This window comes from Zootermopsis nevadensis, unplaced genomic scaffold (genome assembly GCF_977971745.1).
Source record: "Zootermopsis nevadensis isolate Lab colony 2312 unplaced genomic scaffold, Znev_1.0 Znev_ptg000017l, whole genome shotgun sequence".
Classification (NCBI taxonomy): Eukaryota; Metazoa; Arthropoda; class Insecta; order Blattodea; family Termopsidae; genus Zootermopsis; species Zootermopsis nevadensis.
The window spans coordinates 5682161-5704059 of record NW_028259149.1 but is presented as its reverse complement, the minus strand read 5'-3'; the positions used below and the strand labels follow the sequence as shown (position 1 = coordinate 5704059).

Below are 21899 nucleotides of genomic sequence, written 5' to 3'. Positions count from 1 at the left end.
AATCATTACTTGAGTTCGAAACGAAAACAGACGAAAGAAGATGGCTTGCCCCCCTTCTGCCTCTACGTTTCTTGCGCAGGAAGTGAAACAGGGGTGTTACAGTAAGCCGAAAGGTATTAAATATATAATAGAATAAATTTTGTTACGGGGCTATTTATTTATTTAGTGTTCTGTCTGACGACAGGTCCATATGAACAGGATCCTTCCATCCTTTTCTCGGACTGGGACCCGTTCATATACGTTCTTGGCAGATGATCCAGAAGTGGTTTGCCATTGCCTTCTTCTGTGTGTGAATGGAGTAATTGTTGGGATGCCACGGAGGAAAACTCCGTGTTGCCTAGACACGGCCTTGCCCAACACAAGTTATAAATTCGGGCACCGCCGGGAATCGAACCCGAGACCCCAGGATTACAAGGCCAGCGTTCTAACCGCTAGACCAGATAATATAACAATAATTTTTGAATTCTAGATTTTGATGCTGTTACAGCGTAAGCAAGTTCCTAGTAAACAACATGTGATCAAAATCAGTACAATGCACCGGCCCTCGAGTTACGGCATAACACAATATAGAAGTCCCCACTGTTTAATTAGATATCTTGAAAACGTTAATATCAAACCCCATGACATTCTTACAACAATTTTCGAGGACCTGAATGCTGATAGACGGACAGTCAGCCAAGCATGGCGAAGCTAAGAGGCGCACTTCTGAAAATTTTCGTTTGAGAACGTGGCAAAAAGGTCGAGAATCCTTTTTCGGACACATCAAATCTCTAGCAAGAAGTCGCGTTCGGGACCTGAGATTATCTAGTAACTTAAAGCATGTAGGAAGTCCACATGGCGCCACTTTCAGGATGCTAAGTGTGCAATCTACCAGCTGATGCAACATTGTAGAGTAAAAGTGGAGGAAAGGAAATCTGCCATTACAAAAACCAACACGAACATCAGAAATGATGAAAGATGTATCAGAGGTAAAGTAGTACAAGAATTATTGCACTTCTTCCGTATTACCACATATTATTTCCGTCCTAGCTTTCTGCTGTTTTTCTTTATTACAGTACGCGATGTACAATATGTAACGGCGAAATTTTCTGTTGCAACTTCTCATACACCCAGCCTACTGGCTTCCAAAGTGCCGTCAAACAAACAAATCCCGTCGGCTTGATTTTCGTAGCTGCCCCCTCCCAGAAAAATAATTCGAAATAACGCCCCATAAATCTGGCATCCGATATCTTTGTAACGATCCACAAACACTACAGTAACTTCAGTTGTCAGAGCGTCGTTAAATAATTCATTCAAGGATTACTGGCATTTACACATTAAGAGATACACGTATTTATGATACGATCGTCAGGGAAGTTTGTAAACAGACCGGCCTTCAGTCGGGCTGGAGCAGAAGTCGGGCTTCGGTAAGGCACGGGTAACATATTTGAAGAAAAACTTCGGTCTTGGGTCAAATACTCCTCTACCATGATCCTTAAGGATAATTTAATTTCAAATAACAGCGATTAGATTCTGCACAAATAACACAACTTCCTTATTTCTATTTGCCAGCCTCCAAGGACCAGTTATGAAATGCCTCGACGCACAGGATCGTTACCGACGTGGAACTGCAATTTGCAGCTTCCGATAAGCCAGCTTGTGACGCAGTAGATTACAATACAGACGTTGTGTTGCGTCTCGCTGTAATTTGTGTTTTCACTGGGCGCTGCGACCCATTATTTTCATTTAGACCCTGCGGCGTCCATTTCACCTGATAACACGCATAACATGTTCTGTATTACGACCAAGCGTGACCGATGACAACAACAACAAAAATCTATGCAGCAAGGAAGGATGTGCTAATTATTCACAGCAGACAAGTCGGTGTTGCTTCATGAGCAGCAAAAGCAGAACAGAGAAACTGCTATCTTTGCAAGTCAACAGTGTACGGAAAACTTGCAGGTAGATCGAACTTGTTCCCTGACGCTTTCATTGCATTAACGCGGTGTCCCCCCCCCCCCCCCAAAAAAAAACACCATCATTTGTCAAAGACACATGACAGCGCACCACAAAATCTCGCCTCATAAAAAATACGTAGAAAACCAAACATGACCACAAAAAACGTCCACATGTAAATACTTGCCCTATAAAATGCATGTTTAATACAGAGTCATTAAAGAGGGGTCACCATGAGGAAGCACACTCTCACACAACAATTAGTCGAACACGATCGACTATAGTGTCGAAATGAATGGGGGGGGGGGGGGTTCCAGTTCCCTATAGTAGACTCAAAATATCTGCGAGCGTGAGCAACGTCACATTATGAGGGGAATGGAAGATTGAAAGGCAAGGGGGAGATCAAGACGCCGTACGCTGTCGCGTGGCGGCCTCTTCAGATGTGCTTCCTGCCTGGAGGCTGCACGGCACACGGGCCTCAGAACCGCCATTTTGTTGGAAAGCAGACGATGCAAGAACGCGGAGATGTCAGTTGCCTAGATCTGTGACACACTCCCGTCCCTTAGAAGCAACATAAAAAAGCGCATTGTCTCACACTTCCGGAAACACGCCAATCTCGTTCACAAATCGGAGACTGTACCAACCTCGGGTTCACTCGGAAGAACAGGAAAATCAATCACGACATTTTATTCATGCCTGCAGGTTTTCGCGGCTCCAGTGCATCGTATAACTTCGGCTTCCAGGTGACAACCGAAGTTATACAGAGCGTTTTACGACTTTCTATGAAAACCATGTCATGCACGCTACAACCAGGGTAGACGACTGAATTAACAAAGATCGGGGAATATTTTCATCCTCTTTTTCTTATAACACTGGAAGATCATTTGACATGGACTTCCTGAGGTTAAAAAACAACTTAAACACGTTCCACTGCATGGTACAGTAAAGGTTAAATTGTCCTTGGTGCTTAATTATTACTCCATGAAGACAAACGTGAGAATGGAGGCATGACTCCACGCATTCTTAATATATGTACTGTACATGTGGAGATGACTCGTGAAACTTCAGTAGTAATGGACTACACACTGACTTGGTGTCTGTAACACAGATCGGGGCCACCAACTAGCGCCCGCTGATATTCTGTGCGGCCAGCGAAACTTTGTTGTAATAAAGTACCAACCACATTTGAGAATTACCCCGTTCTTTACGGAATTGTAAGGTTCATTACTGTGTTAAAAAGAGCCCGTCACCGGTCCCTATTCTGAGTCCGATAAATCCAGTCCACAACCTGCTACTCTGTTTCCACAAGATCCTTCTTAACATTAATCCCCCATCTACGCGCAGGTCTTCCGAATGGTCTCTTCTCTTGAGGCTTTGCACAACTGTGTACGATTTTCTCATCTCTCTAGTGACAGCTACATGCCCGGCTCACTTACTTATTGGCTTGGAGGTTCGCAGCATCATCAATAAACTACAAGAAGTTTCAGTAAATTGTCGTTTTCTACCCTGCGGCCCCCCAAGTCGATAAGAAAGGTAGGTGTGACTCCAGGTCCTAAGAAGTCTGCGAAACCCTGATACAGATGCTAATAAAATAAGCATGCAAATAGGTCTATCCACTTTCAAGCAAAGCTCTTCAAACCCTGAGAGATACTGACATATAATACTTCAAACTGAATATTGCAGACTGTATTCCAATAACGGACTAAAAATGTCATAATTTATACTTTCACGCAAGAGGCCAAGAACTCGTCATGTCTCCGAAAGTCTACTGATTTACATCTATTACTTAGAGAAAAATAAATATTTTACTCTCTAAGATAACAGGACCAACATTATTACGTCCATAATATAGGTCTATGTGTATTGCAAGTTCAATAATAAAATGGCAACATGCACGCGAAAGTTGAGTAAAACGTCCTTTACAATTATATATACGCACGCACGCACATACACACACAAAATACATGCATTCTTACATAGATACAAGTAATGAAGACATGCTAACAAGAAAACTTGCTGTTGAAACACCGAAGCAACCAGTACTGCACCGCCCACACATTATTAGACCGTAAATAATTGTTATCAGCAGTTGTGGTTCCACATTATGTATGAGTGAACGCTACACTGAATTCGTAACACAATTCTTAGTACACTTCCTCCTACCGCCAGCGTAAGTAACAAATATTGCTTCCACTTAGCATAGCTGTACGCATCCTTCTTATCACTGACATGGCCCTGTTGTGACGATGGCTCGTCTGGCTTGTACCGCCGTGTAGTGTGAAAAATGTTTACCGACGTTTCAGAAGTACTTGCTGCCTCTATCATCAGGGCGATCTCATCACATGTACAGCACAAAAAAACCTGAAACGTCTGTACACATATATCAGACTACACGGCGCTGCAGCCCAGAAGACAGCCAACTTCATACTCGCCGCCGAGAATCTGAAATCCCTACAGAGTCCTACTACTTCACTACAAAATGACTGCAGCAATTACTTGCCAACCTCTGGGTTTAAATTCCTCAAAATACCCCTCGATTATCAAGAGCAAACGGGTTAAGGAGAGTAGGGTTAAAGGAACCGCGACTGCAGTTAAAACGCACCAATGTGTAACGGAGTTGCCAGCTTCTTAACTAAGCACACAAAACACAAAGCAATATTTTTGAAAACAAATTAAACACAAAGTATAAAAGACTTTCACAAAAGGGCGCCCCGCTGAAATGCATAAAGTTAATTTCGGTCGCCATCGCAGTCTTGTGGGTCTCTTAGCGCGTCAGCCACCGAATCCATCCGCGTGCACACACATTAAAACAAGCTCGGAAAGTGTATTCCGCAGCTTACCTCAGGACTTTCCCCATCCGTCGTTCCTTTATCACCGCTTGCACGATTTTTAGAACTGCAATTTTTTTGAGATCGTGCAGAATAGCACAACCTCCATTTCAAATTTCAACCAAATCTGTCTAGTGGCTCCCGGGCAAGAAACGACCGAATAGAAGATGTCCGTAATATTTGGGTTAAGGTTCTAAAGAAATCCACGACCAGATACAACCATTTTAAGTAACGTAAGTAAAATGTGAAATCCTTATGCTTAAACGAGCACTACTCCACAAAGACAGAGTATGGGGGAGCGGACGGAAACCAGTAGATTAATACATTTTTAACCTCCGCAGTTGATGGAGGTAAGTAGATAGCTTCACGCCCCGGCACCTTTACTCCCAAGGAATGAGCAACTGATACCAGGCGGATAAGAGGGTTCGTGGGCCTCAGAGCCGGTCTGGACGAAATGACAACGCGACATTAATAAAAGCCATTTTTATACAAATATAATCACGTAACTTTATGCGCATTGTGTCATTCTTGCATTAATGTGAAACCAGGTCGCCGCTACGTCTCAGGTCATTCTTGCATCAATATGCTCCGAGGCCCAGTGTTTAAAAAAGCGACACACAAACATGGACGGGGCCACGAGGTGTTCTTCGCTAACGCCAGAGCCGAGAATCGAACCCAGGTCGTCAGGCCACGCCCTAACCATTATGCTGCCACGGCTATAGCACCTACAAGCCCCATTGAAACACAAGCGAGGAAACACCGCAGTTTCACTCAGCTCAATTACATTCTGTCGTACTTTGAAATGGAAAGTGTAGTAAAGTTATTGATTTACCTTCAATCCGTCCGGGAACGTAGCTGATGTCAGAAGTGCCGGCTTCTGTTCGTCTGAAAGAAAAAAAGCAACTTCAATTAAAAAGAGTCAAACTGCTTAAGAAGTTGAAGTTACTTTCACCTCCGCTGCATTACGTCAAAGTAACCTAAAAGCCACACATTTCCTAATTCGCATTATATCGTATTAACGCTGCCATCTTCACGGTATTCAAATCTAGATCCTCGGATAGGATGGGAACAAACAATGGGTTTAAAGTGTTGGCGAGGAGTCAAAACAGGTTGTAGGGATGTGATCTGGACTGAAATTGCCAAGTATATGACTAAATGGCAGACTGCTATGTCAACAATGTTGAAATTTAGGGGTTTACGAGAGTGCTCGTGCAAACGTGTCTCAGATTTATTCTACTACTAGATTTCTTGGTCGGGCATTATTCACCATGAAAGGTCTGTAGCTACCTTTCGTTTCCTGCCATGTTGTAGCACATTTAATTGCAATACGTTATTTATTTGTGGTGTTCTGTCTGACGACAGGTCCATATGAACAGGATCCTTCCATCCTTTTCTCGGACTGGGACCTGTTCATATACGTTCTTGGCAGATGATCCAGAAGTGGTTTGCCATTGCCTTCTTCTGTGTGTGAAGGGAGCAATTGTTGGGATGCCACGGAGAAACCGGGGAAGCCCCCGGAGGAAAACTCCGTGTTGCCTAGACCACGGCCTTGCCCAACACAAGTTATAAATTCGGGCACCGCCGGGAATCGAACCCGAGACCCCAGGATTACAAGGCCAGCGTTCTAACCGCTAGACCACCGTGGCGGATTTAATTGCAATACGTTATTTAAATTCGGCTCGTAACTCAAAAACAGCTGATCAAAGTACGAAGAGATAGGGACATCGAAAAAAACGAGCGGTATGCGTCGCTCTGCATACTGATCATCCAAGTTACATATGAAGACTGCCTCAGGAATGCGTCTTCTCTTCGAACAGACCATTTCGTCTTGTTCACACTCCATGCCACTTGCACGTAATTCCAAAGGCAAATTCTAGCGGAGACAGCGGTGACCAAGTTATGGAACCTCTTCTTCAACAGTTTCTTAAGACAGCAACAATCTGTTTAAATTGTGGTCTTCTGGGTTGTTACGGACTGTTGTATTGAGAAAATTATAATAACTTTACACTAAGTAGGATTTGAGGTTTCACGGCGGTGAGTTCAAAGATGGCTGTCATCTAGAGTTGTAGCACCGTATGGTCTGGTCAAACTTTACCAAAAATTTCAGAGGTCCTTGCGCCAAAGACCTCTGGCAGCCATATTCTAACTTTACACTGTTCGAAAAATTAAAGACAACAACCAGAAAAATTAAAACACAAATCCCAGGAATCTCTCTGTAACTTTAACAGCACACAAAATAATTTTTGATTAAACAACAGATTCATTTCCACTTCACATGTAACTTCGCACTTTTATTTAATAATTCTGGTTCCAGGTACCTATAAACTCAGAGAGTATTAATGCTTTTAAAAATCTTGATAGCATTCTACAGACTTGGAATGAGCATCACCATGAAGTCCAGTTCAGAACATTTCGACTGGGATAGATCGATAGTTTCATTAGTTACACCGTGCAAACGCTGTCGAGTTCTACGTTCGTAGTAGTACAAGTAATAATCGCTTTCCCCACAATAATGACCAATTTGAAATTCCATTTTACATTTTAATCGATTCCATTAGGTTGGTTTTCGAATACATCGCTCTGTGGCAAAGCATGTCAAACTGATGTCATTCAGATACACGAAATTTAAAGGGATATTTTCAAATTAAAGCGTTGTGTTACGTTGCACTAAGTTCAAATTCACTTTAAATCATGCATTTTAAAGCACAGTGGCGACAAATAATGAAAGTAAAACAACACAAGGAAATACAACTATCGGAATTCTAAAAAGTGTATGTAATCGCAGGTCTAAAAGAGGGTCCACTCTTTAAAGCACTCCCTCCTAAACATAAATTCGATAACTATTATTCAAATATTCTTCCTCAAAAAATTACTAACTTTCAGAATAACAATAATTCTGTGCTATAATGATCCTTGCAAAGACAAAAGTTACAAAACGTGTTGTATTTTCGAGGCCATTTCTGGTGACAGCCTTCGTGAAATATTTCTTCTGTAACAGAATTAATTACTTACACCACATACTGAAGTTTCTTAAATAAGCAGCCTATGAAGATAGCGAGGCATTTATAATAAATTATGATTTCCTTGAACTGCTCAAGGAATATCACGCGCGCCTGAGCTGCATGGTGAGTACTTCTATGCAGGCCTGATAACAAAAGTGAGTAACGACGAGCTTATTTCGAAGTGGCCACTTCCCTGAATTCTGAATTCAAGTTTGATAAAACAATTTCCGCGAACAACGCATGAGCAAAATCTGATCAGTTCAAGCGTCATTTAAAGAATATAAAAAATATTACAATCCTTACTTAGGCAAGACATAAACTCAGGCCTGATAAAAACGTATATTCAATCGAAATTCTATTAAATATTTATATAAATATGGAAAATTTAAATTGTCAAAGTTCCAGAATGGCCGGTTAAATTGATTTAAAATATCGGCAAGTACAAAGCACCTGAAAAAATTAATTACTTACGAAAAGACTGCACTTTCAAATAACAGATTACTGCATCATCATAAACCGTGATCATAAATTACAGCATAATTTCAGATTTACAGCGAAGAACTCGAAATGTGGGAGGGGAAAAAAGAGAGAGGCAATTTTAAAACATTTACAACATGCAATCAGACTACAGAATATTCATGTTCGAGCTTATTAGTACAGTAGTCGGGATAAAATTGTGCGTTCAACTTTCTTTAGAAGTAAAACACGAAGGTGTTCACAAGCATGTGTTGGCTTGCTGTAAATATTACTTCCCAGAGGCAGAACTTTGTAGCTCGCTGTCTCAGGTAATGTTTCTCGTTCACATAGTACATGCGTTTTTTTTTGTTCTACCCGCAGGATAGTGACAGACAAAACGCACGGTTTGATCCCGACTACTGTAACAACCTTGTGCCGGTGTACAATAGCGGAAAAATGAACTGCTTTAAGCTAAGAACAAGGCCAATACACGACGTGCCTTTAATTACACATTTCCGTAGCAAAGCACGAAATTCTGTCTCTATAGGCCTGCACCGATGAATTAGCAACTTCTGTGAACTTCACCGCGGTTTCAACTGAACATCAGAACCTCTTGGAGCGATCCCGAATTCACTGTTATATCTTTGCAAACTGTTTCAGAAGCAGTTTTCGAAACCTCCATATGAAACGCGCTTTCTGAAGGCCACGCTACTTCTCGAATATGAACCACCAGATCATGCCGGTAGAAAGTTTACGCTAGTTAGTTTAATGTAACCTGTTTCGCCTCAACAGCTTACCAACTATGGTAAACACCAGGGCCGAAGCGATTATGTTAACCGTGTTGGCCCGGCGAACTCTTAAAAAACAAAATATAAAAAGCTTCCTCTCTTGATTTCGTGATCCAGTAGTACTCCATACAATGGAACATAGCAAAACGAAACAGGCATCGTTGGCCATACAGCTGTGGCTTACGCTCGTGGCGAGAGTCACAAGGCCCTTTTAATAGCTCAAAAATATAGATAACGCCAACAGAGATAACGCTAAGTAAGTGGTGATAAACCGATCGTTATAATAACCGTGTATCATAATAACTTATCAATTACAAACAAAACTGCATCCAAAATCCTTCCTTAAAGATTAACTACAAAATCAGACGAAATTAATGGTGATAATTAGCGTCGATTTCAACGTAATCGATCCTATACTAATCAGAAAATGCGAGTAGAATGGGACAATACATTGGCTATTTATAGACTTCAAGAAAACCTATCACTTAATCAAAAGGAGCGTATTAGGCCTATACAACAGTCTCACTGAATTCGATATGCCAATGGAACCAGTTAGGATAATTAAAATGTTTTGAAATAAACCTATAGTAAAGTCTATATTGGTAAAAAAAAACATGTTACGTTGCCTATTCAGAATGGTTAAAAAGATGACGCGCTGTTATTATCAATTTTCAACTTTGCATCAGATTACAGCATCACCAAAGGGACATATCAGCTTTTGATCAACGCTGATGACATTAATTTACTCCGAGAAGACATATCATAAATAAAATCACACAGAAGCTCTGTTAGAGGCTAGGAAGGAAGTTAGTAAACCCACAAAAGATGACGAAAATATCCATGTCTTAGTAAAATCAAGTCGAAAACATTTAACGTTAATGCAGGAAAGCCCAATGTCTAGGGTGAGGTGGGCCGCTTTATACTATCGAACATCGTTCATACGTCATTTTCAATGAGGAGAAACACATACAGTTGCATGGTTTGTCCAATGATGTAGCCGTGAACGGTGAAAAGTTTGTTTTCCTTACTGAACGACGTCATCCCCCCCATTCAGAAACTGAAAGATGGCGTTTCACTTTCCAATCTGTTACTAAAATAAAGATATGCTCTGCTTCTTAAGATTCCTCCTTTCGTACTGCCGGAATATCACGAAGCACCAGGCACTCCTCGCTCCAGTAATTCTTTCGGTTCAGTGATTCCCAAACACCTCAAGTTAGAGACGACATGGTTCCAAGCAATTGCAACCACCGCAATCATAAAACAATGAACATGCTACTAATTGCGACTATATTGCAAAAAGTGTTAAGAAAACAAACTCGACGTCTCTCGCTCTTCAAAAATAAAGTTATCTAGCAAATAAATGTTTCCATTCCTCATCACAAATAGTTACTGGCTAAAAACAAGTTAGGAAATGTACGCTTATAGAGGCAATCAGGGATCGATCTTCAGAAGCTGACCTCTGACCTTTGTAAATGAAGCCAATGTCTGGGGTCAACGACATTTAACCCCGCATCATAGTACCTACGAGACTGTTAGCAGCTCCCGGAGTGGTGTGCGAATTAAATCATTTTCATTTACAGCAACAAAATCCTAACGACTTAGTGTAATAATTCGGGAAAAAGCAAAAACTCTTCACGTTACAGCAAGAAGTTATTTGGATACCGACAGTAAAATTACACGCTACGTTACTGACAATTAAGTTTGTCTAAATAACGAATAATTTAAAAGTATGCGTGCTCTCATGTAAAGGGTTCGTTAAAACTGTCCGATATAAACCAAAACTAAAATGGCATGTCAATTTTTCGTAGTATTATGCAATATCGAATTTAACCAAAATCTGTTATCGGTTGAGTTTCTTCGTACGTGCGGACATTCAGACAGGTAATGCCCACTTTGAAAAGTACAAAAACAATATTTACCTAAACGTTGGTCAACACTAAACATTCGACGCGACTCCGCCCCAAAACGGACGTTATACAAAAACACCACTAGCACTCTCAAATTACGTTAGCGTTGTACAGAACTAAATATAAACAAGGCAAATGCCAGAAAAATGCAAAAATTAACTCAAATAGGATTTATAGGAACCATAAGTGATCAACTGCAATTATTAACCAATTACCTTCGCAAGACTCAACAGACCTACAATACAGGCCAACGTTAATGACACTGACACAAAACGAGAAGTCATTACCATACGCGAATAAATTAACGGTTTACGTTCTAATTAGCGAAGAGTCATGTTCTTTAAGGTCTGTTTCCCATGCAAAAAGTTGCCCTCTGCTACTAAAGAGAATCTCATATCACGAGCTAAACTAGTTTACAGAAGACAGCCATTACAGGGAATGGAAGATTCGATTTGTTAGCGCAGTGGAAGAGAGTTCAGGAGAGCCACAGGTTTGAATAATGAGGTCTGCTGCCCTACATGAAGTTCTGTCTTGCGATTCCAAAGCAAAATCAATGAACAGGTGCTAAAAATTATTCGCGTCTGTTCAACACAGAAAGAATATTCTATATCTTCTCACCCGTGCCCGTGTGTTCAAATATTACTGTAACGAAGCCAGTCTGTTAACGTACGGTGAACTGGAAATAAGGCTACAATTCCATTGTACACAAAGGACGAAACTAAAGGCAAATGTTATGAGGACGTTTCCCTTTTTCAGCCGCAAACATCAGGCCGGTCCGAATATCAGGAGCCAGGTTGCTACGATGATAGAATCCAGAATTTTTTGCATGTAATTCTGATGACTTTGTATCTTTGCACACTATTACAATTACATACAGTGCGTATTCTCAGAAAAGAAACATGCAATTTCACTTTTTCATAGAAGTTTTCTGCTGTGGAGATGTGTAAGGTAGCATTCAAATTATTTATCATGTTTTTCTATCGTTGTCCTTAATCCATTATAAGAAAGATGTTAGTAATAAAAGTGTGCCTATAACAGGGTTTTAAAAATGTACACACTGATTCTACGTGATTGCAGAGGTCGAAATAGGGTCTAAGTCGAAGAAGGCTGTCTTCTGGGAAGTTGAACCGTGTAGCATGCTAGATATTAACTGAAGTTCATTGCCCTGATAACGGAAGCAGGAAGCTCCTCTGAAATGTACGTTAATATCTGCCAAAATTCGCGATCCAACGTCCCAGAAGACACCCCTCTTCATATTCGTCGCTGGGAAAACCTGAAGTCTCACAAAGTCTGACATATCCTACGAATGTCAGCGACCAGTCTTCTTATGGCCGGCCCTGCAATCACAAATATTCTCCGAATACCAATTTTTCATTCCCTTTTCGCAAACTTCTACACTGGGTCGGAGATTTCGACAAAAGACATCAACGACGTTACCGAGAGTATCTGTAGAAAACATGGTTTTATTGTTTCTAAATCGTCTTTGTTCAATGATGAGTCTCATCACATTATTAAGTTAATCACGGACCACATATTTCCTACTCGGAGCGCTGATCAAAAACAATTCATTTGGATTTTGACTCGAACCTCCATAACAATTTGAACCGGTCACATTTCCATAACACATACTGACTTCCCTTCCACTCTTAAGCATCGATCTTCGTCGCCAACCAGTCTCAAAACAACGGACTGAGGCGTTAACCAAGGAAATGCTGGGTCAGAGAGACAGCAAATTTCGAAGAAAACTGTCAAGATTCTCTTCCTCGTCACAAAGTTATCACGAGAAAGGTAGTGAAACCCGCTTGGCATGCGTACGCCGAGCCGAGTTTAAAACATACAAACGGACGGGCATTCGATTCCGCGTTTTGAAGCCCCTAAGTGTATATAACTCCAGGCTGGGTAATATGAAAGTAAATTACACTTTTCCGTGCACAAATAGCAAACAGAATATCAAGATTATAGGATTAATATGCCAGCAACGATGGACGTTCTTTCCAGAACACCTCACTGCATGCAAGAACATGTACGTCTGTATGCCTGTAACAGATCTATTACAATGATACATAAACACACACATTAAGTAGGTAGCCTTCACATGTATCGTGGGCATAAAAGACCGAACCCCATGATAATAAAATTAAAGGCAACCTTTTTAAGTTACAAGTCATAAAAAATAAAATAAAATGTCAGTTCCCACCTCAGAGTGTCTCCATTACAAAAGCTAAGTAGTTAATGTTATTTAGCGAAATAATCGGTTTATTTAATGAGTCCCAATTCCACATAGTACTACGCGCTTTTTACATGAAACGAGGCTTTACAAAAAGCAATAATAAATGAGTTCGATGCACTTACAAATGAATGACCTCTCTGTATCTAACAAACCAATCTCGAAGTAAAATAGCGGAAAGGAACAGGATCAGAACAAAAAATTAACACTTCAGTTTAAGAACCCCGCTGATATCCTGATCGAGACGGAGTTTATAATTACAGTGAGAAGTGCAGCATTATCAGATGGCTGCACGTGGTAAGCCGGTTACGCAAAGGGCGGAAAATTACGAGTAAATTGCGCCAGTCATGGTTCCATCAGCTGACATGTTACCTTCCCCTTGTTGAAAATCGATAGGCAGCCTGTTCGTATCCATTTCCTGCAATTTGCCTGAAAGAGGAGTTTGTACCGGAACGACAAAAACCAGCACACAATGGCAAAATACGTAAAATACGGTATTTAAAACGATAGGAACTGGGAGCCTGTTAAATAGGTTATAATCGATAAAGATTAAACATGTCAGACGCTTCATTTGGATCATTTTCAATGACAGTAAAACCCTCGCTGATATGTAACAATTAAGTACTCTTTTTAGTTGTCTTCGGAACTCTGTGGAGCGCCTATTCAAACAGCTCTGCCCGTATATCCAAATTCACTAAAAAGATCTATAACGGATAAATCGAATGCGATTAAATTTGATACCGGACAAATTTATTTAAAACTGTGGAACACTTTCAATTTTCATAAAGATCGGACAGTTTTCACGGCCACTTTACAAAAGAGTAACATAAATAATCTTATCAAACAGTGGGAGTCATTATAAACGTGAAGCAAGATGTCACAACTATAAGTCAATAGATAGATTACATCACAATCGTCTTGTATCCTAATCAAACTAACTTATATAACGCGCGCGGCTATCGGAAACAGCTGAAGGCCAAACCAGCAGAGAAATCCGAACCTCGTGGACATACCGCAAAGTTATATAGCACGAACCTGCCAAGCAATAAGTTAGAACCACGGGCCAATTCCACAGTCACAGCACGGCCCTTTTTCGTTGGCCGCATATTAATTACCTATTCATAATGTTGGTAGGAAGGTAAGAACTCGGGGTCAGGGTCAGGCCAGGTCCTCATTTTGCAACAAAATATGGAAGGCGTTGTATGCAGCAACACACAACAGTCCGCATCACCACGTTCCACACTGCAACGGTTACACCACAGACGAGCAATGCAGGTTTCTTGCAACAACGAATCAAAAACAGTTTCCTTCCTGGTACTTCGCTATTGTAACTGTACGAAACATTTTTGTCCGGAAACTTTCACTTGGATGAAATCTTTAAGACACCGCCTCCTTTTAACTGAGCCTACACATACACAGAGAACAGAAAAGAAAGATTTAGACCCTGCGCGTACTAGCGGTTTGGGCCGCAGCGGTTTTTATGGAACGCACTGTTTCAGTAGGAAGCGAGCGCACGTGCGGTAGTTTTACCGCTGCGGCAGAAAAACCGCTCGTGCGCGCTAGCCCTTACTCCAATTCGGATTTCACATAATTTCTCACTGTGTTATTTCTAATATTTTTCATACCACATTCGCCTTGATGTTCATTAACTGAATATCTTAGAAGCGCTGCTGCAGATGATAAGCTTAGCAAACTGAAAAGACGCCAAACTCGTAATCCTCTTCAATATTTTATGCGACCTGACACAGATGTCCAATTATACACAAAGTGTGGCCACATTTTCGTTCCAAATTGATGTCAAATAGCTACTTAGGTACGCTGGTATTTTTAATCACGTGAAGTGCAGTCCAACGAAGTTAACATACGTATGTGTATGTAGAAAAGTAGAGGAACGAAAAACATATCCTAAGCTTAAGGTTGAAATTAGTAATAGAAGGAGCTTAAAAATTTTCCCGCCCATATGATGGCTCCCTGAACAGTCGCGAATTCTAAGCGGCCCTTAGTTGGCACAGAGTTAGACTTGCCTGCTGTACAGATGCACAATGCAGTAAAGATTGTTTTTCCTTGTACTTTCCGCTGAAAATGTTCACCATACAGAAAATCGTGTGGAACAGAGGTTCTAAATATTAATAAGATCTAAATGTTAATGTCATCTGCAAACATTTCTTTGTACCATATACCGTTTTTGAAAAAATCTACAAGTTCTGTATGAGTTATTCTCGTTCTAATAAAGCCATGCGCGATACAGTACATAGTATAAAACGTTGACAATGACAATGTCTGGTAACTCCAGCCAAAGCAACGGAACCACTCCCCTTCCACCCCAGTGAAAAGACATTACCATTTAACCCCACACCACACACGTGAGCACACACAGGGTGGCAACCAGATGTAACAGGAAGTGTAAGGGCTGTCCATTTTCCATCCCTCGCTACTTAATGTTCGAACCATAACATAAAATCGGCCACATATCTAGCACTCATGCACACAACAGCTGTCCGTAAATCGTGAAAGGAGGACACCGCTTGGAAGACTAAAGCGTAGATGAGAGGATAATATTAAAATTGGTCATTAAAAGTTGGAAGTAGGCTAGATTCAACTGGTTTAAGATTAGGTCAGTGGATAGAACGGCGAGAAATTTCGTTCTAAGTCAAACGCTTATCAGATTTTCTAGAACAGGGGTTTTCACTCTTTTTCGCTGGTGTACCATTAATTCTAAGCGCTCAGGGAAAACTTATTTAAGTTAATATTATCTTTTGATTTTCTTACTAAGTTCGCGTACCACCAGTGGTACGCGCACCATAGGTTGATAAACACTGCTCCAAGGAGACAGTTCATAATAAAATGGGGTGAGACTAAATCCCTTGCGACTGCAGCCCCCGACAATGATGGCGGCGGATGCGAAAGCAGCAACAACACTGGAACGATGACTGGCAGGGGAAACCCGAACCTGACCCACTGTCATCTGTCTACCAAAATCCCATGTGGACTGCCTTGGAATTTAAGCCGGGCCTCTGCTGTGAGGAGATGGCGTCACCTATTATTACTTTACTTTTAATTTAATCAGCCCACAAACACCTACCTACAGAATGTCCCAAAAAGATGTACACACATTATAATCAGGAATACTGACCTTGTGTGTATGGGACAAACGTGTATTTCAAAAATCGGGGGCTGAAGACTTAGAAACAATTCCCTGAAAATTAAAAAAGGGGCCTAAAAGGTGCTATCCTACCTGCTTCTCTGAAAACGAAACTTTTTTTTATAATTATGAGAATGCATATAATGCACATCGTTTCATATGGAATGTAAGATATAACACATGCTTCCTCTGATATGTTCCCTAACGTTTAAGATGGCTACTTCTGGGATGTTGCACTGTGTAGTCTGGTAGATGCTGACTGTCGTTTCATCGCCCTGATGAAAGCAGTAAGCTCCTCTGCAATGTCGATCAATATCCGACTACCGGACAACGTAGTGTAACGTTCCAGAAGACAGTTATCTTCATACTCGTTGCCATGACCACCTAAAATCTTTCCTAAACTTTGATCGTTTAACGTCGCCTCACTTTAATCCAATCAGCATGACTTGGCAGGTTCCATACTATTAACCATCCACATCCGTACATTCTTCCAAATGTGAATTACATTCGTACCTCCACTGCTTGAAACTGGTCTCAATGCGTAGTGCAATCACTACAATGAAACGTATAAGCCCAAAATTAATATGTCCTACAGAAATGTTAGGGATTAACTATAGGATTGTTAGCAAAGTTATTCCCCAGAACTGCAGATTCACTACAGAACCATTAATACAGATTGTTTTAAGCGGTTTAGGTCACAGCGTTACTGAACGTATTGAGCAAATTCATGAGCCACGACCGGAAAACCCACTCACAACGTCGTCTTCTTTCGTAAGAGTGTATCAGACATCAAATTAAAGATTCAAAAGAGAAACATACGAGCAGCCAACTCTCTAGACGGCAAGAGACAAGGCGAACCACATAGGAAAGAGACGTGGGTACATACAAGACAATAAAGAGTCGTACAGCTATCAAGGCAGAAGACACATCGGAAAGACCACGTGTTTATTCGACCCGTGCTCTACGCGCCAACCACCCTCAGACAGAATTCAAACCCAAGGACTGCAGAAGAGAATTTGTTCATCACAACAACTAATGGACACACACATACGTTCGTTACTATATGCACAAACTGTGTAATGGCCTGATACCACGCACAAGTGAAATTATGTCAATCTATTTAAATAATTAATATTACAGGAAATTTCCTTTGCGTCAGCATCAGCAATGCAGACAAGCCTACATTCAGTAGCCTACACCATTAGGTATACTAACTATGAGAAATGTATAAGCCACACAATTCTAGCCAGAAAACCTGAAGGGAGAGATCAATATGAAATACTAAATAAAGACGTATATTAAAGATGCAGGGTGTCTGCGTATGGACTCATCCATCTGGCCCAGATTAGGGGCCAACGGAAGGCGCTTGTGAGCAAGGTAACAAAACATCAGGTTCCAGAAAATGCTACTAACGTCTTGACCAGCTAGGCCACTATCAGCTTCTCACAGAGTTATTTATCTTCGAGATAAAACCACGTGGGCACACGTACAACTCACTGTGCTCTCACATCACGGACTTAGTGCAAGAACAGCATAAAACTGTAAGATAAAGATTATGGTATAACGTCCCAAAATATCACAAATTAATTCACAGAACTGCGAGTCCTTTTATCGCGCATTAAAGATAACAAAGAGACAACTCAGATATCACGGCTTCGTCTGTTTCTACTTCAGCGATCGCCATTGCCATGGCTCCAAAATAATAGCAGGTCCTTTGTGGCTTTCCACTGGCGTGTGGGAGGCGGCTAACCTCCCCTCCGGGCTTTTATGCTGCAGCTGGCAGACATGTAGTCGTCCCTCACTAACATCAAAGATACGTCTTCTGCGTGCTCACACTCCAGAGGGCTGCGAACACAGCCGAAGACACTTCGCAAAACCCGGCTTACATAATCACATAGTCAGATATAAAGCGTCATCTTTGTAGAAAGCATAAGTATCCAGCACTTCAGAAACAGAGCTCAGCAAGGTGGCGTCAGACTAGAACGCAAAGGCGAAAGTTAAATTACACGAACTATATGCGAGACATGATCATTCGCAGTTTGTTGGAAGAAAGATCAACGAAATAAAGGGAAAAAATACAGAGAAAAGAATGTTCTTGAACTTAATACGATTACACCACACTGCATCTACAATGGAGATGCTGAAGCCGAATGTCAGTGAACCAACCATTCAAAGCAGCGATACGCTTCTAAAGCATTAAATGTTATCTAGGATAAATGCATATGGCTAAAGATGTGTGAATGTGGCGGCCCCTTCATTCTGGAAACCTCGTCATGACGTAAGGTATCTTTGAATCCATGTCGTCACAGATAAAATCTTTAATTTGAATTATGTCAACGGTTTCCATGATGGAAAAAAAATCACTGCCATTCAAACACGACTCTAAATTGGATCGTGACAAAATTTTAATTTCTGAAGGTAGTGAAACTGGCACAATGGGTTTTGTTGTCATGAGTGACGTGATTCTGAGCTGAGCGGGACCTGCATAGGATGTAAAGCCAAAATTGATAATCAGAACTACACCAGCTCAGAAACACGGGTAAGGCACAAGGAAATGTTCAGCAGCATTTACGTCAATGAGCCGTTTACCTACGCCTATACCATTCTAGCATTAACTTATAGCCAACTGTGGGTTTCCAAATCTTCGCGTTTTCCTCTTTTCTTGACCGAATATACGCAAAACTGTAGCACACCAACAATTACCAGGGTTCGTATTACATCTCCACAAATCCTCTTAAGAGTTCTGGTTTAAAGCTGACGACGTTCTTGTTTGTGACGATGCCACTTCAGCCCTAAAGATGGAGACAGTATGATTATCCGAAACGCTGGTATGTACATAAAGTCTACACGGTACCACAACCCAAAAGAACAACATAGCCACCCTCATCGCCGTAAGAACCTTAAATATCACCTGTTTTAAGTTGTTTGTGTTCGTTGTTTAATTTTGGGTATTAGGGAAACCACGAAAACCTGTCACATTAGCTGATTTCTGGGCCCAAATTTGAACCCAACCCACCTGCAGGATACCAAGGAGTGCTTAAAAACGTTTCAGCATACGAATGGACCGACAATTACTTTTTCAGAAATGGATTATTTTCTCCGAAGTAAGAAAGCTGCAACAGACTCGGTTTTTAAGTGTCCAGTCTTTAATATTTATTAGGGGTATCGCAAGCTGTTAAAAGCACGTGAAATGCGATTTCTTGTAACAGGTGTTAATTGTTGCGACAGTAAGTTCAAGGTCACGACAGCGAAACCTTTCGGTAACGGGGACATCGTTCGTGCTGAACACTGTTATTTAGACTACTCAGCATTACACAGGTGACGGAGTAATTGCCGCGCTGTCACGGCGAACCAATCGCTAACTGCCTTTCCCTCTGTGACGATTACCTCGCAGCGGAGCAAATATAATTTCTGATGTGGGATTTGGGTAAGAGACAGGAGCTGGAAGTCTCACCAACGGCTGTTTTCAAAAGAAAGTGAACGGTCTCAAAGTTACTTCCAGAAACCTTTTTGAACCTTGTAACAGAATGCACACACATTTTACGAGAAGATAGAATCTTCCTCGAAACAAGCGTTGGAAACGAGCAAATAAAAAGTCATCGGCCAAATAGGGCGTGTCGATGCGATGCATTGCGTTAACTTTGTTTGTCATTAACATCTACATTATAAGATCAGCTGGTTAACGCTGTTTAAAGAATCATACGAAATCCGGTACGAAGAAATTCTAGAGCGACAGTGTACGAGAGCCAGCGTCTTTTGCAGAGCGTGCAGTGACAAAGTTGAACGCAAGTGTCACTCCCCGGCTCCTGGCAGGAACTGCTATAATTTTGGTAAGTTTATTTTTTACAGAGTGATTTTTGGCTCGTGTTTGGAAAACCTTGAATAGAAAATGTTGGGAAACTAAAAGCATTATCATGGAGCTGCAGTGGGTCCCACTACGGAAAGAATACCCTATAGACACGAGAACCAGAGTAGGCTACCCTGACCCTCGTAACGCGGGAGGGTAGCAGGCGAGCGGGCAACAACCCTCAGTATTGATTCAACAGCAGGAACCCAAGCTAACCCCAACAGTGCATGTGAACACTGTCTTCATTCACTCTTCAGGGCCAACTCCCATTTCCCTACTAAGAAGTACTCGAGAACACGCCCTTTCTCTAGAAAAGATAAAACCTTAACTGAAACACCGCACTTCGTTCAAGAGGTTACCAAGGCATTGAGCGGTAACTAATTTTACGCTCATATGGAATAACAATAAAATTATGGTTTAACTTCATTACAGTTTCGCTCTGAATGTTACACTGTTTGTTGTCAACATGTAAGAAAGCATCTTAAGTATAAATTCGCTTAAAAGAAGCTTTGTTACGTCCCAATAAATAGACGCCACTCTTTGGGCGCCCCTGGAAACGATGGTGGGAAAACGAGAGACCTGAACAAGCTCTGTCCTAATCCATGAAGGAAGAAGAAAGTCCACTGATATCTTCACCCCAGTGAGACCCTTATATCTCAATCAACTCAGATTCTCTGCTTTTTAAAACCAGATGGTGCATTGCCGTGCTTATATAAGCACTGGACTATATTCTGGGCCAGATGACTACGGTGCACATCCTCAGACCCTGTGTGATACAACCACTTTTCTCTCTACAAATATATGAGCTAATGGACAAGGACAGCCGAGACAAGTTGTCCAGACCAAACCGAATGGACTTTGTAGCGTAGCAGGTTGTGCAATTACGTCACCAAACAAGATTGTGCTTACGGGGAAGTTGTTCTCCAACCAACACAACAGCTTCAGCCTTTCTCGCAGCAGTGCAAGAAAATTGCTCCACGCTCCATCACCTGCCAACGCTGTGAATGGACGCGGGGATAAACTGTCTATAAAAGACCTCGTCATACCTTAAGAAAGAGAGAATACATGGGGAACCAGATACCCTAAGCCAAGACACAGTACCACGAACAGTTCGCACGTACCACGTTCCGTTCTTTATTGTGCACTTAAATTCGCAATAAATAACTGAATGAACGGGATACAGATGTCCTCTACAGGTCAAGATAATGCCCTTTCTTACTTTTTATCCTTTTCCTTTCTTCAAGGTTACAGTAATTGTTATTCGCAAGACTGGTAACTTCATTTCTTCGTGTACACAGTTGTCATTCGTCGGAATGAAAACAGCAAACGGTGTCTTTAAATACCAATGTTACATCATGCACCAACATAATTCAGAGTAGATTATGGCTCGGGTCGTTACGTCACCTCCCACAACACACGAGACTCCCTGTCCTGATAATGGTGGCAGCAGACTGAAACGTCGGCCAGTATCTACCGGACTACATGGCACAATATACCAGAAGAAAACCATAAAGCTATCTTCGGTCTCACCAAAACGTCTGTCTGCACTACAATGAAGCAGATGAAATTGCATAAGTACTACGTATTAACCGGATACTGTCCAAAAGGTCCCCCCCCCCAAACATACATACAGCATACTGCGCAATCAAATACCGAAAACACATCGCCTGAAAAGATAAATTATCGCCCTACCATGCATCTAAACTACTCGACCACAACTATTCGTGGGAATTTCTGATCCGTCCGGCCCACGAGAGGAGAAAGTGT

The 21899-nt window shown here is 41.4% G+C and overlaps 1 protein-coding gene across 8 annotated transcripts in view; it reads right to left on the bottom strand.

Annotated features, from left to right (window-relative positions):
- The window catches only part of Spn (protein phosphatase 1 regulatory subunit spinophilin), an 85796-nt gene that overhangs the window by 48162 nt on the left and 15735 nt on the right, over window positions 1-21899 (bottom strand). For all 8 annotated transcript variants that reach the window (XM_022073651.2, XM_022073654.2, XM_022073649.2 and 5 more), the window contains one exon: window positions 5596-5648. The gene's annotated coding sequence lies outside the window, so the exon portion shown is untranslated. The remainder of the gene's footprint in view (window positions 1-5595; window positions 5649-21899) is intronic.